The following is a 17609-nucleotide window of genomic DNA, read 5'->3' as shown; positions in this document are numbered from 1 at the left end:
TTTTTGCAGTCTTCATTTTAACAAGCATGAGAGCAGTCTACTTAGCTACAGCAAGCTTATTTTTAGACTCTTCTGGTGGCTTCTGGAAAAAGAAGACCTTCACTCATTTGGCTGATGTAGTGAACATCAGCCTACAAGAGACACATCTGCTTTTAAGATATTTCCAGGAATTTAGGATTTTTGCATGAATATTTTGGATATCTCCAGGAATTCCACTTAGTAGGTAATGCTTTTAAAAAATTCAGGTAAAGCAGCCCCACAGATATCAACACTTAAAGCAACCTTACCTTACCACACAACAAATTTATTATTCTGTTCTTATCTTACTCCTCGCTTCTTACCCTATTCATATCTGGAATATTCCACCTCTTTTTGATTCCCATGTCAGCTTTACAACCTTGTATGCTACAAGTGGCTTCTACTCTTGTATATCTTTAGGGTACAAGAAATGAAAGGCATCACAAAGGGTACAAGGATTACTAGAACTGTAATGATGTGGAGCTATTGCCTGGAACTACCTTTCATGGGTTTAAAGACTGTCAATGTTGTAACCAGTATAAAATGACAGGCTTAATGACAGTCAGTAATTTCCAGTAAAAACCAGTATAAAATGACAGGTTTAATGACAGTCAGTCTGAAACACAGACTATAACATCACTCTATCACCTGCCTGTGGAGAGGAGCCCCAGAAGATTTTGTCACCTGATCGGCTGCTCTGTAAACACTACTGGCCATCTGTTATTTACAGCTTGTCTTTGCAGGTACCTCATTCTATCAATTAAGCAGAATGGGCTGCACAAAAACCCTCTGACTAAATGCTCTAGTGAAGAATGCAGTCTTCCCCTCCCATATGTGCATACTTTATGAATTTCTTTTTAATTCAGAGTAGTGCCTTTTCAAATACATCAGAACAAGCATTATTTTAAATGAATACCATGTTCTTTAAAAGAAGAGGGTACAACAAAAGAAAATATGCAACTTTTGATATAAAACTTTAGATCTTTCCTTAGACTTTCCTGAAATGTAATCATTTTATTTCAAACAAAGAGGAAAAGCTGAAGTCTAAATTATATCCTGTCCAACTATTGACTTTACTATGTGGGCCCCATGTATCATCTAAAGAGGGCTTTAAAAACCACCTGCTAAGAGCTGAAAACAATGCTACATTGGATACTGTGACTGGGATAACTTTGGGGATTAGGTCGAAGAACCTTAAAACAAAAAGAAAGCTATTAAAATATAATCATACTACAGTTTTATTTCTATTGCTTTCTGAGCAGTACTTTGCCATGAGGCTCTTACATACACATTTCCTTGCCTCTCTCAGAAAGCATACGAACCAAAAGAGTGTAAACCTGGAAATAAGGGCTTTCAGAGGAAAAGAAATTCACTAGTTTGATAGGCATAAGCAGATCCATCAGGTCAATGCATGGCTCCAAGGTCGGCCTCAATGGAAAAATTTTGCATTTGTTGACCATGGGATAATCTACTCAACATGTGCTCCAGTGACACCTGACAGGATGCACCTGTTTCAGAGGGCAAGAAGAGCTCTAGACCAGGGGGCTTGATGACAAAGCTTTAAATGAGCTTGGAAGGGGGAAAGGAACAAAACCTGGCTGTCCAGTGATGAGCAATGAGATGGTGCCAAAACTTGGGGAAATGAGCATTAATGGGATCCCTCGATCTGCTTCCAACTCAGATATTCTGTGAATTAGGCATGCTTGAAATCAGAGAGAGATATTTAAAAATTTAGTCTACAGGCTGGAAGGGGATCTCTGAAACAGCCCAGCCTGGGACCCACTGGAGACCTGAGAACAGCAATTGCTCCTTCCAGGAAGCTGAGAGCTTCCCCACTATGTCCCTGTTTCTCTGTTTTAGGAACATTTTCTTTTTCTTTTGTTGCTGCACAAACATGAGCTTACTGAATCAAAATCATTCTCCAATGTCATATATTTCATGTTAAGCTATAAATTACAGGACACTTCCTTGACAAATGGATTATATTTACACTAAATTACTGTAAATCAAATTAAATTATTTAGGAACAATGTATCGTGGAAGTGTTGCCAATCATTACACCATATTTAATTCTGTCATTCGGTTTGCTCTTCTCCTTCAGGTAATCTGAACTGAGGGATGTGTGAATCGCTGTCTTATTCTCTGAATTTATCAATGGCATTTTTGATCTCAGTCATGCAGTGAACAACAGCTAGACCTGATTAAATAACGTACAGAAAAGAAAAACAAAGAACTTATATTTTCCTAGACCACAATGGAATGTTGCAATTACTAACTGAACCTGCAATAGAGGTAGCCTGAAAAATTTCTTCCCTTTGATCTGTTTTTCAAGCCTCCCAATTCAGAATCATTTCTCTAGAAAACAAGAAAGGAAGCAGGTCTGGGAACATTTTGATACACCAACATACAAATCTTTTTCTAAGCAAACAGACCTTACATCCAAAATTACTTGTTTTGTTGTTGTTGCCACAATTTTGTTGGCTCTTCCACACAGAGTGGCTAGAGACAAGAAAAAAGATTTGGGGCCATTTTATACATTTGAAATGACACTTGAAAACAAATATAAATCAAACAGTTGTAAACACATATGAAAATCATACAAAATACTGTGAAAATGAAACTTTCATTTGCTGAAATGATGAATGGTAATTAAGAACAGAAAGAGATATTTCACACTGGTTACAACATGGGATTTTTGAATACCAGTTCAACAGACACTTGTGTCTTCTGTTTCAATCTTTTGGTTTTTGACTTCTTATTGCTGCATTAAAGTGTGTACATCAAGAAAAAGAAAACTATTCTGGTGGTGCTTGCTGCTCCTTTTCATTTCCAAGAGCATAGATTTATGACCACATCCTCTCTAGAGGTGGGATTGCTGCTCCTATTGAAAAGGTATTTCTGTACTTTCAAGGAGGGAGATGAGTAGGCAGAAGGGTCCATTCCCTTTCTATTCTTAGGCTAAATCTTAGTTTAGTCCATACATCCATACTATTTTGTGCACTACAGTGTCTTCTCTGTATATACCTGACTTGGTTGGCAAATGGCAATTTTTCCAATTTTAGCCATTACCTGATTAAGCCAGTTGTTAGTATTGCAAAACTACATAGGAATCCTAGCTTCTACTAAGAAAAAACCAAAAATGTGCAGTATTAGAGCCAGATTTTGCTTATTAGCATTGCACAGCATGGCACAAATGAAGAAAAGAACCTGAAAATATTTCGGGAATACATGTAGAGACAAGTTCAAAATACATAGTAAAAATGAGGACAAATAATCTTTTTGGATCACAGATGATGCCCTAAATCATGAAGGGCCCAAGGAAGGAAGGGCAAGTGCTGCAACTGCTACAATAATACCACAAAGACAAACACCTTTTATCTGAACTGGATTTGGGGTTTGGTAGATGGAGCTGCATCTACATGTCATGTACCAACTGTAATTCTTTCCACCAAAGAACTGTATGCTTGCATTTTCTCCATTTGCTTTAACAGGGACCAACAAAATTTATTTTTTGCAAGATGTCCTTTAAAAAAATGACACTAGGAGGCTGCCATGTGCTCACTGGAGGGGTACTGCAAAATGGCAGATCATGCTTCTCTTTAGGGTTTGGCTGTGGCATACCAGAAGCCACTCAGCATTCACATCCCAGCCAAGTATCAGCACATATCAAATGTGCTTTTTCTGAAATTATCATTTCAATATTCCTTCCCAAACCAATCAGTTTTCCTCCATGCTTTCTATCTGATATGGCCTCATGGTCTCACTATGGATAGCATCACCACCACTTCTGCTAATACATAATTTTCCTGAAGGATAGTGTATCACGAATCTGTGATGAGGCAATCTCACTGCTAAAGGTCAGCAATTTCAAAGGCACGCATTAGAATTTGGTATAACTGTAAAAATGTTCTTTATGGTGTCAAGTTTACAAAATCACACATGCAGCAAACAGAAATATATTTGATTGAACTTCATTCTTTCACCTGTCAGTAGAAGACTGCAGCATAACAGTGTTTTAATCTGTCAAAATTTAGAACATTAGGCAGTTACCAATTATCTCTATTTCTGAAAGTTTTAACTGTCTACATTTTTATGATTTCTAACATTTGGGGATTTTGTTGCTTAATTCCCCTCTAGGCTGACCTGTGGCTGCCTCAGACCTGGAAGTGTTTAAGGCCAGGTTGGACGGGGCTTAGAGCAACCTGGTCTACTTGGAGGTGTCTCTGCTCATGGTATGGGGATTGGAACTGGATGATCTTTAGGATCCCTTCCAACCCTCTTTTACATATTTGTACTGTAAGCCTAAACAAGACATCAGCATTAATTTCAATAGCAAATTGATATTTTTCCCAGAGGAATCCTTGACCTCTATTTCCCATCTCTATTATTACTCTGATGAAGCAGGTAAAAAAGAATGCACAGAAATGTGCATTCATTTATTAACAGTGATTACAATTATTGTAGTGCCTTGCATATATGACCAACCTGACTGTCTCACATTAGGATATGATGGCTTCCCTCTTGAACCATGCACACTTCTAGCAGCAAGCCAAATGGCTTGGCAATCATGACACTCAGCTTGTGCGTGCATCACTCAGAGTTTTTCACAAAAACAAGGCCGGGACACGAATGTTAAAAGTCAAAATGCATGTCTTACAGTAAGAGATAATGATCTCAGTGTAGAACATAATATTCTCTTTTATAATTAATAGAACGGCTGTGACTTGTGGAGATTACCCAAGGCATGAGCAAGCACTTCACGACCTTCTGTGAGAAGAGACAACAAAACCACGGTTTTTACTACGCTGCTCAGTTCAGTGGCCACACCCAGCCATGCATAAACACGACCTGCAGCACCAGCTCACATATTCATGGCTAGATCTGCTTCTTCACAGGCCTGTCCTGTAGCAGCACTGGGATGGATAAAAGATCTCTTGACTGTCATTTACAGGGAATGGAACTACTCTGTGCCACCAATACTGCAGAGACAAGAGTGAGCAGGAACCACGTAAGCAATGGAGCCCAGAGCAGAGCAAGGTTGGGATGCAGCACTTATGAAAACTTCAATTCAATTCCACTTGAAAGGCTTTAAAATCAGACAACGATGCAGTCCCCATTTACTGAAGAAATGTATATTTCCTGTTATTTTCTTGCTACAGTTTTCATTGGATTTTTATGCCAAACTTTCTCATCTACCCTAAGAAATTGTCATTTTTTACAAAAATATCCTGATTTTAGAAAGAACAACAGAACATGTACAAGCTGGAATAGCAGCTGGAAGGAGCTACTACATTTGTCACCTTAAATTTCAGTTAGGACAAATAACCCAAACACAATTACTTCAATGAAAACAATGTATTGGTCATCTTCAAAAGCGTTAGAACTTACTTACTCCTTTTTAGTGATCATATTTCGCAAGCAATATACAAAAGAGAGAAAAAATATATTGAGAACTTGCCTTGTAAAACAAAATTATTCCTGAAAGGAATCTACCAGATGTATCATTCAAGAACTATTTGCTGATGCCAATGTCCCCAGGCTGAGCATTAGATTTTGGGCCCTGTTTCAGGCAATTCTGCCATAGAGATAAAAGAAGCTACAGATTTTGCATAATTTTTAGACTGCTAGGGGAATACCCACTTCCAACTGGTTGCCTTCCCCCCTTTCTTACGTCCATATGTAAAATTCAAGTTGCTATGGGAGATGTGAAAAAGGATGGAGGAGCGTCTGCTGCAATAAAATGGAACAAATATGCAGAGAGAGTTGGACAGAGGTTACACAGGGGTCTGGTGGGTTACTTAATTGAAAAATGCAGACAGGAGCCAAAGTGTGTTACTCACAGAGCTGGGAGAATTGCCAGCACTGTTTGTCCCAGATGTAGGCTAGTCACAGGGAAATTAAAAATCTGAAGAACCTTAAAATGTTCCCTTTCTCTACTTAATATTTGGATCCTGCAGGACTTTGGAGGACTAATCTGCAAAACTGGCCAATAAATCTAGCAAATTGGATCTTTTGACAGGGAAGTTAAAACAAACATTTTTTCACAGAAAATCTATTAAAAGGTTTTTAATTTCTACTCTGCTTTCTTGCAGTTAATATGCATATAATTTTTCTGACAGTAAGATATGGAAGCTGGAAGGTATATATATATATATATATAAATGAAATCCACATCAGAAAGTCTAGACAAAGCTAATCTTAGAAATAATACCCATGCTTTTTTTAAGATTTCCATGCTTTTCTCTTGACAAACCTTTCTTCCTCTTCCGAGTTTTTTCTCAAAACAGACGTGTTTCCACCAAAACCTAGTTAAATATTGCAGCCAATGTCATCAACCACAATTTCATAATGTCCTTTATCTCCCACCAGTCTCTAGCCCATCAAATAAACCAAAATGAGACCAAAGCATGCAATCTTTCCCAGCAGTTATGTGGAACTACCATCTCTGTGTCTGCTAGTTATGGATCCTTGTCAGGATGCTTTGATATAAAACTTTGGAAAATGGAAATTTATAAGGTGAGGCCCATTAGAAAACAAAGAGCAACTTCCTTCCACCATTCTTGTGGGATTGCTTTAGCAGCTTGATGCCTATTGCAGTTCTTACACCATATCCAGGATTCAATGCCAGGTAATGGCAAGCCTGGCCAGGGATTTGTTCAACCACAGTCAGTTACTCCTTCTGGAAGTTCAGATCCTGAGAACTGAGGATCAGGAACAAGGAATATTTTTAGGTTCATAAGGAAATGTATTGGGGAGAAGGAAGGAGTTTTTAACAGCAATAAAGCACAGCGGAATCCGACATTGACCTTCCAATAGTTCTGCTCAACATAAGGCAAGAAACACTCTGTTCTGTTGCAGAATTTTCCAAGTGATTTGGCTGATTCCAAGTGATTTGGCTGAAAGTCCCAAAAGAAGAGAAATGAGGCTGTTAAAATAACTGAGGTTTAACTTCCATACCATAGTGCACTAAAAAGTAGAATGTGCTTCTTCTGATTCATTAAATATCAGCCTAGGAAATCACTCAATCACTTTGTCTAAATAAAAAATCAAATCACAGAATAATAGCTGCAGTGTTTCAATAAAATTGTAAACATTGGGGTTTTCATAAAACAGAAAAGACAGAACAAGAACAAAATATGCCATGTAATATCAAATTCGATGTCAGGCGTCACTTTATGTACAGCTTTCAAAGTAATTCTTCCATCAACAAATTAAAAATATGTCTGTGACATTTTTTCAGCTAAGGGATTAGTTTCTTGCCTTTTTTTCTGGTCTACCAGTGCCACTAAGGACATATGCAACGCAGCAGCTCAATTCCAGAGACTCTGGTGTGAGGCTGGAGGGAGTTGCAGGCCTGCACGGGTCAGAATAGTGCTGTGATATTAGGTGGAATCCCAGATGAAGCAATGTCTTGTCAACCTCATGCAGGGAATATTTGCCTCTTCTCTTCCAGCATCCACAGTAAACAGTCCAGGGAAACACTGGCAAGTCCCAGAGCTCTCCCAACCCTCCCTCCAGCTCTGCTGTGCTTTCAATGCTGCTAGCACAGCTGACTGTACAGGGGTCTGACCATGCAGAACTATTTCCTAAAAGGATACCACACCTTTTTTTAATCAGTCTATTTTCTAATTAGACAGCTGTGTAAAAAGAAAGATATAATGTATTAGAAGACTGAAATCGGTTTCAATTTAAAGTTGTCATCTAGCAGGAATGTGTAATACAGTCCCCAGAAACAAATGAGCTCTTTGTTTCAATACTAAAACACTGCATTAACATTCTTTTAACCTTTTATTAACACCCTGGCTATTCCTTAGCTTTGTAGGCTTAGCACTCTAATGTACAAACTTTGAAAAGAGACTTGCATGCAATTCCAGGTTGGAGATTTTTATGGAAAAGCCTTTAGGATTTAATAAAAGTAACTTTTAGAGAGAACATTTCAATACCCATCCCTAAAGGGAAGATATATTCCTCTGCTAAAATCATAAATATGTTTGAAAAATTCATTAAGAAATTATCATTCTTTATCCTAACTTTAGAGAAATGCATGCTGCACTTTGGAGTTTAAGTGGCTGCATAGTTTGGCAGTTGGACTCAGTGATCTTAGAGGTCTCTTCCAACCTTAATGATTCTATTGTTTTGTATACACAGTGACTATGTATGAATAATGATGGCCCCTCTTTACCTTTCCAAATGGCAGAAAATCACTAGTTGATGGCTTTGAACAGTCTAATACTTCAGGGAATAACATTCAGGGTAAGAGTTCAAAATTAGAGAAAAACACAGCTGCTGCAGGCACAAATATAGCAGATCCAGAACTTCACAATAAAATGTCTTCCTACCACAAAACACTGACTTCCAAAATCAAAACTTTCTGTGGCACTACACATAGAAAATATTTTTTTTTCAGAAATTTTTATAAAGTGAAAAGAAAGACAGAATAAGAAATTTCACTTGAAACTAAAATTAAATAATCCAGGTTTCTTCTAACTAGTCCTAACTGTATTACGGACTGGATGCATTGAAACTTAGGTCTTTGTTATTCTGCCATCAGATCTCACACTTCCCAGAACATGTGATCTGCATTTTACTGATTAAGAGCAAATTTTTATGTTCTTGATAGTAAAGTGTATCTTTGTTCCTGTAACAGCTACTTCTCTAGCATAGACAACAGAGGCTGCAGTACTAAAACAAATGATACAGGATGCAAATGTTTTTTTCAGTGCACAGGGCACTCCTATGACTGCACCAGTTTTTCTTTTACAAGCTTTAGTTTAATTTCCTATGGAGGGAAGGAAGACAAGAAATATTGCAGGCAGATATTTAGGGTAAGACTTGCTCTGATCACATGCAGAGGTCACTCAACCATACAGCCACACATCTCTCAGCTCCTGGCTCTTCAGCCCCAGGTGTCTCATGGTGGGATTCACATATGTGGTCATCCTCTGGGTAGAAGTAATCCTTTCCCACTTCTAACCCTGTGCTTCCCTGAAATGGGAACATGTATGGAGATACATGTGAAAAAGATCATCATGCCAACGGGCTCTGGGGTCAGGAGAAGGCATTGAAGACACAAGTCTCTGTGCTCACCAGTAGCAATGAACAGGGAAAAGATTCAGAGCTCCCAGAAGCAATTTGCTTAATCACAAGGATCTTGAGAATCCAGTCTGTATCACGTTACTGAAAGTAGGGAAGACTGCACCAAGCCTGAGCTGCCACCTAGCCGATTTTCAGCTGACACAGTCACTTCTCCTTATGGATTTCCTGGTTGACAGCAGAACAATTATTTACATGCAGTAGGCTTTTTTTTTTTTTTTATGATGTGGCAATTATTTTCATTTTCAGAAGTGGCAGTTCTACAACACCCTAATAGGCGAGCATGAGGAGGAAAGTCCATGAGCTTCTTATAGTGGAGCTTTGCTTATTCTCTTGGCTGCCTCTTCTGGCTCTTGGCCTTTAGTTAAATAAGTTACATATTACTTTTCACACTCCTGTTCCAGAGAAATGCTGTGTCAATATCCCAAGCGTCCACTGCCAAGACATGAGACCAGCTAAACTGTGCGAGGGCAAACGTCCACCTAGCTCACAGCCAGAGCTCCTGGTAGTAACTGGCAGCTGAGAGGAGGAAAGGGTAAATAAAAACAATACTTGTCCTAGGCTGCCCTCTTTGAGTTCTGCAATCTTTGGGTTAGAAATCTTCAGGGCTGAAGATTGTATTTAAATGAATACATGTAAATAGGACCTTCTTTCCACCCATCCTTCCTATCTTTCTTCCATTAATTTATGTAATCACTGAAATCTGTGAGCTTTTGTCATCCAAAAAATAGTTCACTTTTTCTACTTAAAGGGCATTGGTGCCCCTGAATTCCATGTTACAATCTGTGAGGTGATTGTCATAAATATTTTTCAGAGACCAGTAATATTTCCTGTTCAGCCTGTCCACACAACTGGTAGTTTTATTTATTATTTCCCTCTTGAATTGCCCTCACTTTTCCTAGCTGAAATATTTTAATCCTGTAGTTTTACTGCACCCTTTGGAGATGGGGTGGCCAGAACCACATGCACTATTCCACTGGCAGACTTGTACTCCGTAAGGGCTCAGTGAACTGAGGCTGCTTTGCCCTCCTCCTTTCCAACACTCTGCCTGCGATTCATCCTACTGCTGCCTGCTGGGACGTTCCAAGAGATCTACCCACGTTTGTACTGCAATTCCTCTTCTGAGAAATAGCAGCCACTCACTACAGTGTAATATGCACATTTAATGTTTTCCTACATTTTACTTTTCTTCAGACTGGATTGTAACTGTCTTTTTACCATCAGTAATGCAGTGCTGTCAGTGGTTCCTCCAACCTGTCAGTACAGCAACAAACTTTGGCACCTTTGGATTTCAGCCCCCTTTCCATACTAATGACTCTGCTGAACAGCACAGGCATCAACATCAATCCCCACAGAGTTCCACTGGCAAATACTCCCCACTGAGAACATGAATCCTTTCTTTTTATCCTTTGTTTCCTACCTTTAAAGATTTTACTTCTGCTAACCTCTAAGGATTTTACTTTTTTACTCTTTTTATTTTAGCAACAAAGTCACTTTTACTTACACATCCCATGCCTCTTAGAGAACACCGAAACCACACTGTATTTTCTTCATAGATCCACATATTTATGACTATAGTTTCAACCATTTTTGTCAGTATGGAAGGTGGGTTTCCTGGAAGTATTTCTCCAGACATACGGAGCCTCTTTTCAAGCACCATGTCGCACTTGCCATGAAGGCTGAACTATTTTTTAGTTTTCATATACATTATTAAAATTGTAATTCAAAAATGGTAAATTAGAAATCATGGTGACAGTTTGGCAGTTTCTTATTCTAGTTTAAACTTAGGTGAATAATGTATAGCCTTGATGATATGACACAATTAATTTTATTTATTTATTCTGAAATCTCTTCTATTGCTAACAGAGTAGCAGCAAAATGTTTTGAGGTTCAATGACTATTGAAAACGTGTTTGAAGTGAGAACTTCTTTACATTCTACCACAGCAATGATCAACACAAAGGCCATTTGGCTTTGCATTATTGCTCATTTTTCTGAACTCTTCTTTTTTATCAGATCCAGTATTCTCTGAAAGAATTCCTGTCCAATGTGTTTTTATGAATAGTTTTTGGGTGCACATTATTCCTCTGAATCTCTTTAGGTCTGCCATGTGATGCTGCACTAAATTTGGAAGAATATATATTTCTTTTAATTTTCTGTATCATACAGAAGTGTGACTATTACTTTTAATAGCTTCACCTCTTTCAGTCTGTTAATTATGACACAGTTTGGGATGTTTCCAGGTAGGGAGGGGAATTAGGGGAAAAATGCTTTTTTTGACATATAATCTGACCTTTTAATATGTTGTGTTGAAGCAGTTTGTGTTCCAGATATAAGCAGTGTCAATCAACATAATTAATGGAGATTATTGGGCAATTTATCAAATCACAGATAGATGGATTATTTTAATTCTTATTTTAAAGACTGTCCTAGGGTGACGTTAGGATTTATGCTGGATATTATGTTCTGTGCCTTCAAGACTGGCTCTGCAGAGTGAAAGTTTTGTTTTGGTCTCTTATCAGCCACTCCCCCACAGCCAGCAGGACACAGAAACGGGACAGTACATAGTGCTGGTTTTGCTTTTTGCCCTGCTTTTCGCTTTGCTTTTGCTTCTGCTTTGCTTTTGCTTGCTCTTGCTTTCTGCTTCTTCTCATTAGTTAGTTTAGTTAAACAGTCCAAATTTCTTCCTGGACTGTTTCTCCTTTCCTTTTTGGATCTACCCGGGACTGGGACCTGGGAAACACCAAGAGTTTGCACCCTGTGACTGCAGCAGCTACCCCAGTGCTGGAGGGACTGATAACAGAGTGACCACCCCAGGAGAGACTTTCTGAATTTGTCATCTCTTTCAGAGCAGTAAAAGAGTGGTGTCATCCGGTATTGTTCATTTTGTGTGCTGGGGGTGCTGTGCCTGTTAAATAAACAGGTTCTTTCCACCTCTCTCCGAGGAATCCTTCCTGAACCAGTTGGGGGAAGGGGGCATGTGGGTTTGCTCTCTGGAGGGCCCCCCTTTCTGGGGATTCTGTCCCAGTTTTGCCCTAAACCAGGACAAGGACATTTCACTTGGATATTGCATTCAACCTCGGTCTTCAAAGACTGTTCTTAGAATAGGTCTCCAGGATTCTCAAAATATTTATCTTTGTCTCCTGGAATCCAAAATTACTTTAAGACACAGCATCAGTCCTTTACAGCTCTATTCTGTCACTCCAATACATTTTTACCTAGGCATTCTCCTTCCAGAAAGTGTTTAGTATGCCTACCAACATATCTTGTAAATATGCTTGTTTACAGTTACACATTCCATTTAATCTATCCTATTTTACCCTTATACCTTAATTTCATTCTGCATTATTATGTATATGACTCCTGCTTATATATAACTGTGTCTTTTAGAATACTCATTGCAATTCTTATGCCTGCATTTTACCAATTTATGGTAAATTTTAGTCCTAAGACACAATTCATCCTTACATGTGTCCTTCTCCACCATGCCTTCTCCACCCCAGTTGTCTTGGTCCTTAGTTTTAAAAGCAAAATAAATTCAACTTTCTGATTTGATCTATAGGGAACATCCATACAGGTTTCATCTATGCCTTAAAACATAGCACCTGAAAATAAAAAAAAACTGTTCTGATCAGATAAAAATAATACCTTAGTTCCATGCTGCCCGTCATTTAGCAGTGAAGTGCATAAACATATATATATATATATATATATATATATATATATAATATAAAATTTAAGCTAAAGTTGTAAAAATCTTTAAAGTAAGTTAATCAACTTGCTCTGTTGCAAAGTCTAGAGTTAAAGGCAAAACACTACTTATTTTCTCTGAATTCCCCACTAACACATCGAATGAATCATACAGAATTGCTAACAAGAATCTCTCACATTTTCATCACTCATTTTTGAAACTAATTTGGCTAAATGTTTGTTCATCTAGAGTGACAACTAACTGGCTTCAACCTGCCTCAAGCAGTTCTTTTGTAGTTATTTGAAAATACTCTACCTCCGTCAGAAAAAAAAAATCTCAAACCTGAGTTTGCTAGAAAATAATCAAATGTACCTTCTTCACCCACAAGTTTGTGTTTTATTATAATGGAATTCATTAAGTGAGGAGAGGACCAAAGGATAAGGAATTCCTTTTTCTTCTTCTTCTTTTAGGCTGGAAACACCAATGCTTTATTATACTGTGCCAAACTACAGTTGCTCCTTCAAATGTAAAAATAGAAAACTAAATGAATAAGGCAATTCCTGTATTCAAGGATATGTGAGAATATTTAATCTACACCCCAGCTCCTCAAATGGCATTACAGGCATCTTTCTAATGTTTATTCATGGGAAAGCTCATGTTATGTAATGTTTGAGTATATTAAATGGCCAAAAGCATTCCATTAGCCAGAAGCTGTGAAGTCAGTGGGGTGGCTGTTGCAGCATTTAGTCTCCTCAGAGTGGTAAACTGAATAGTCAACAAAACAGGGGGAGCTGGATGTAAGTGGAAGGTGCAGCAGAGCAAAATATGATGCATTTTAAAATGTGTTAGATGGAAGGCAAAAACAAAGAAAACATAACCACAAGCACTTGTCAAAGCAGATGAAAACTTATCAGATTCCTTTCAGCTGCAGTGCACAACAATAGCACCTGAAGATATCTCCAAGAGACACTTTTTAAGTGTCAAAAGTAACCACTTGTGTGACAGATTCCAATGCTACTTCTGACTGTAAAAAGTTTCTGTAACTCTTGCTTGGCTCTGAGTGGTATCAAAGACTCAACACACAGAAACACCAGCTAGAGCAGACAGCTGGCAGAATGGAGTCCAAAGCTGATGGTAACCGAAGCTCTCTGAAAATGTGGAGGCAGTACAGAAAATTTAAACAGCATTTCACAATGCATCTGTAAAAAGTGGAGTCAACAAAATGAGTATCAGCTGGAATGTAGCCATAACTTTCCTTTTAGCAGTATGTGGTCCCTCAGCATTCAATCTCACTGAGAAAAGATAACAACTATAAAACTGTCTTGCAGTTTCAGATGAAAACTAGTAAAATGTTACAGGGACACCTATGAGTATCAGAAGGATGGGGAACTTGATAAGATTTATGATTTGAAGCACATCTGTCTTTAAATCATTGCATCCTTTTTAACCTCTCCAATTACAGCAGCAAGGTAAAATTATGCATTACAACCATAAGCCAAAAAGCTAACCAGAAGAAAGCAAAGTAGAGAGGTGACCATGATCAAACTCCTCAAGAACACAGAAATTCATATATGCATGAGAACTCCTGATGAAAAAGTAGAACAAAGATTGCAGAGGGGTTTGGTTCTCATGAAGAAAAAAAAGATACCAAATTATTTTCAAAGGGAAAGAAAGTCTTGGCTAGACAGTCCTCATACTTGAGATAATTTTCTGGTTTTTAATGGAAAAAAAAAAGAGAAGTACTGAGTGAGGGTTGTCTGACTATATGTACATGTGTACATGTCAAGATCTAACCTAAGCATGATGGCTGCCTTTAAGGGTGAGTTCCATCTCATCCTGCAGCCGTCTCCTACAAAACAGTCCAAAGGATCATAACCTAAAACCCTTGATTGCAAAGAGAACCCTGGTTAATGACTTCGGATATAGACATAGACCTCACTTGCCCAGAATTAGGTGATAGAAATCACTCAGCCAGAGAGATCCCAACTCATCCCAACTCAGCCAGACCTACAAGGCAAAGCATTTCAAAACATGAGCCACAAGATAGCAGCTGCCTTCTTGGAGGAAGGCAGCTCCTTTATGGTGGGAGGAATCATCAACTGGTTAGTGAAACCATTTCAAATAGGTCACCAAGTGGTGTCTCTTTCAGTGTCTTAATTCCGTCTTCGAGCTTCAAATCATAGAATGACTTCAATTAAAAGGCACATTAAAGATCATCTACTTCCAAGCTCCTTGCAGGGACACCTTCCTCTAGAGCAGGCCTCACCCAGCCTGGCCTTGAACACTTCCAGGGATGGGGCACTGGCCTGTTTCTGGGCCTCACCACCCTCACAGTAAAGAATTTCTTGCTAATATTGAATCTAAACCTACTCTCTTCCAGTTTAAAACCATTCCCCTTTTTCCTATAACTACACACTCTTGTAAGAAAGCCTCTCTCCAGCTTTCCTGTAGGCTCCCTTCAGGTACTGGAAAGCCTGCAATTAGCTCACCTTGAAGCTTTCTCTTGCCCAGGCTGAGCAATCCTGATTCCCTTAGCCCTTCCTCATAGAAGAGGTGCTCTAGACCTCCAATCAGCTGAAACTGGAACAGCACAAGAACCAGTCTGAGCAAATCTCCATCCTGCACTGGGGTAATGAACTGATAATTATAATAGCCTAAAGGCATCTGTGTCTGCACTGACTAAACCAAATAGCTCTTACTCATCAAATCAGAAAAGATGCTCAATCATAGGTGAGCTCTGCTCGTTAATTCACTGGTGAAGCCAACACCAGTCTGGAACCTTTTCTAATATATGCATTCCTCACATATACTTTTTTCTGCCTGAGGCAGTGGAAGAACAAACGAATATGACACAGTGGTGTTATTAAGCCATAAAACAGCCCAAGAGCAAGGAGGTAGAGCTTTCAGAAGAGAAGCATCACAAAACCACCTTTTTTGGGAGCTTTATTGTATAAAATTAATTTACCTAAATAGAAGGAGATTATCTTTTCTTTTTAAAGTGTAATACCTAAAGCTAATTTCCTTCATCACTGAGAATAAGGCCACTAGTGAATACAAAATCTTCCAGAGTGAATGAAAGCTACACAGTTTACATAGTGCATCTGAAAATCACTCTCACTGTGATTAAAGCCTTCTACTTCTTATATATATTGATCTTGGCTACAACTGGGGAGTGATCCTGTAACTTCTACAACATGAACTATAGTCTTTATAGTTTAAGCAAAGGGAGTCAGTATTTTCATGTACAGTTACCAAACAGTTCATACCTTCTGCAGTTCAAGCACAGCAAAAGATATGTATTACATACCAAGGAGAGGTTATATGCAAATACACAGAGTGATGAACCCTCAAAAGTACATTCTGCTTTGGCTTTTCTTGCTCTGTGCAGAAGCTGATAACCTTGAATGCACTGAAATAACTTATTGTGAGGGGCCAAAAAATGCTTCAAATGGTTTTATAAAGTATTTAATTTTTAAAATTGAGAAAAGTTTAAATTGTTTTTATTTTAAAAATTTAGAATATCTTAAAATACATTGTTTTAATTATTTGAAAGTGCTTCAGCTGCTCAAACTTAGTTACTTTAATTTGGAAAGCCTGTTGAAATATGCATAGGTTTAAAATCTTTTTAAAATTGATCAAAAAATTCCTTAATTCCAATTTTTCATTAGGTAAAAATATTTTTCATTCCAATTGTTCTAAATGCAATTTTCAGCTAAGAATGCCCATGTGCCTTTGATTTCAAACAGTAAAGAGCCACAATAACAAAGTAAATTTTATTTTTATTTTGGATAATTGTTGAAAAAAGAAACAGAAGAAAAGGCAGATCACAATTCTGGACTAATATTCTCTCCTTTGCCACAAATACACACAGTACACAGAATATCAATGTGAGCTTGCCTCCTCATACTACTGGGTTTTTTTCTAAGTCTCTGGAATTTAATTTCCCAGGGTGAATTTTTGAAGAAAGTCCCTGCTTTTCTTCAGTAGAATTAGCCTTTGCCCCAGAGCCTGCAGAAACCTCGCTGCATTAGTCAGAGGTTCAAGATCCTACCCCCATGCAAAACCCCATATTATTTTTGAATGAACACAGAACACCTTTGAGGGGCTCCTCCACTTAAAGAACATTTATAGGTCCATTTAAGTGGCCTCTTACTTTCTCTTGGATAAGATAAAGGGGCTTCCCTCCACACGCACTGAACACAGGTTTTCTAGGTTTTATTCTGTAATAAGAATAGCAGTGCAGTTTTCATTGTGCTGCCTCCTGAAAACCTTCCAGCCTCTCAAGATCTGTTGGCACTTCTCATGCTAGATCTAGACAATCACACAAATGTCTTTCATTTGCCTAAACCAAGGAAAAGCAGGTGAAATATTTTATAAACAACTGGCTGATGTTTCATGATTGCTAGCCCTTGTTCTTGTGGGAGACTTTAACCTGCCAGATGTCTGCTGGAAACAACACTGTGAAGAGGCAGTCCTGGAGATTCCTGGAGCACGAGGAAGATAAATTCCTGCCACACTTGGTGACAGAGCCTACCAGGGACAGGGCCCTGCTAGACCTGCTGTTTGTGAACAGAGAAGGGCTGGTGGGAGATGTGGCAGTCAGAGGCTGCCTTGGGCATAACAACCCCAAAATGGTAGTCTGCATATCCTGGTGAAGTGAGGAAGGGGGTCAGTCCTGAATAACAAAGGAGTCCAGGAGAGCTAGACACACTTTAAGGAGGAAATCTTAAAAGCCCAGAAACAGGCCATCCCCAGGTAGAAGACCTGCCTGGCTGAACAGGGAGCTCTCACTGGAAATCAGAGGAAAA

The 17609-nt window shown here is 38.6% G+C and overlaps 1 protein-coding gene across 1 annotated transcript in view; it reads right to left on the bottom strand.

Annotated features, from left to right (window-relative positions):
• ATP6AP1 (ATPase H+ transporting accessory protein 1) overlaps positions 1 to 17609 on the bottom strand; it is a 51087-nt gene that overhangs the window by 13742 nt on the left and 19736 nt on the right. The gene's annotated exons all lie outside the window — the stretch shown is intronic.

The sequence above is a fragment of the Serinus canaria genome, chromosome 1A (assembly GCF_022539315.1).
Source record: "Serinus canaria isolate serCan28SL12 chromosome 1A, serCan2020, whole genome shotgun sequence".
Taxonomy (NCBI): domain Eukaryota; kingdom Metazoa; phylum Chordata; class Aves; order Passeriformes; family Fringillidae; genus Serinus; species Serinus canaria.
The sequence above is the reverse complement of the archived record's forward strand: the minus strand, read 5'-3'. Positions and strand labels throughout refer to the sequence as shown.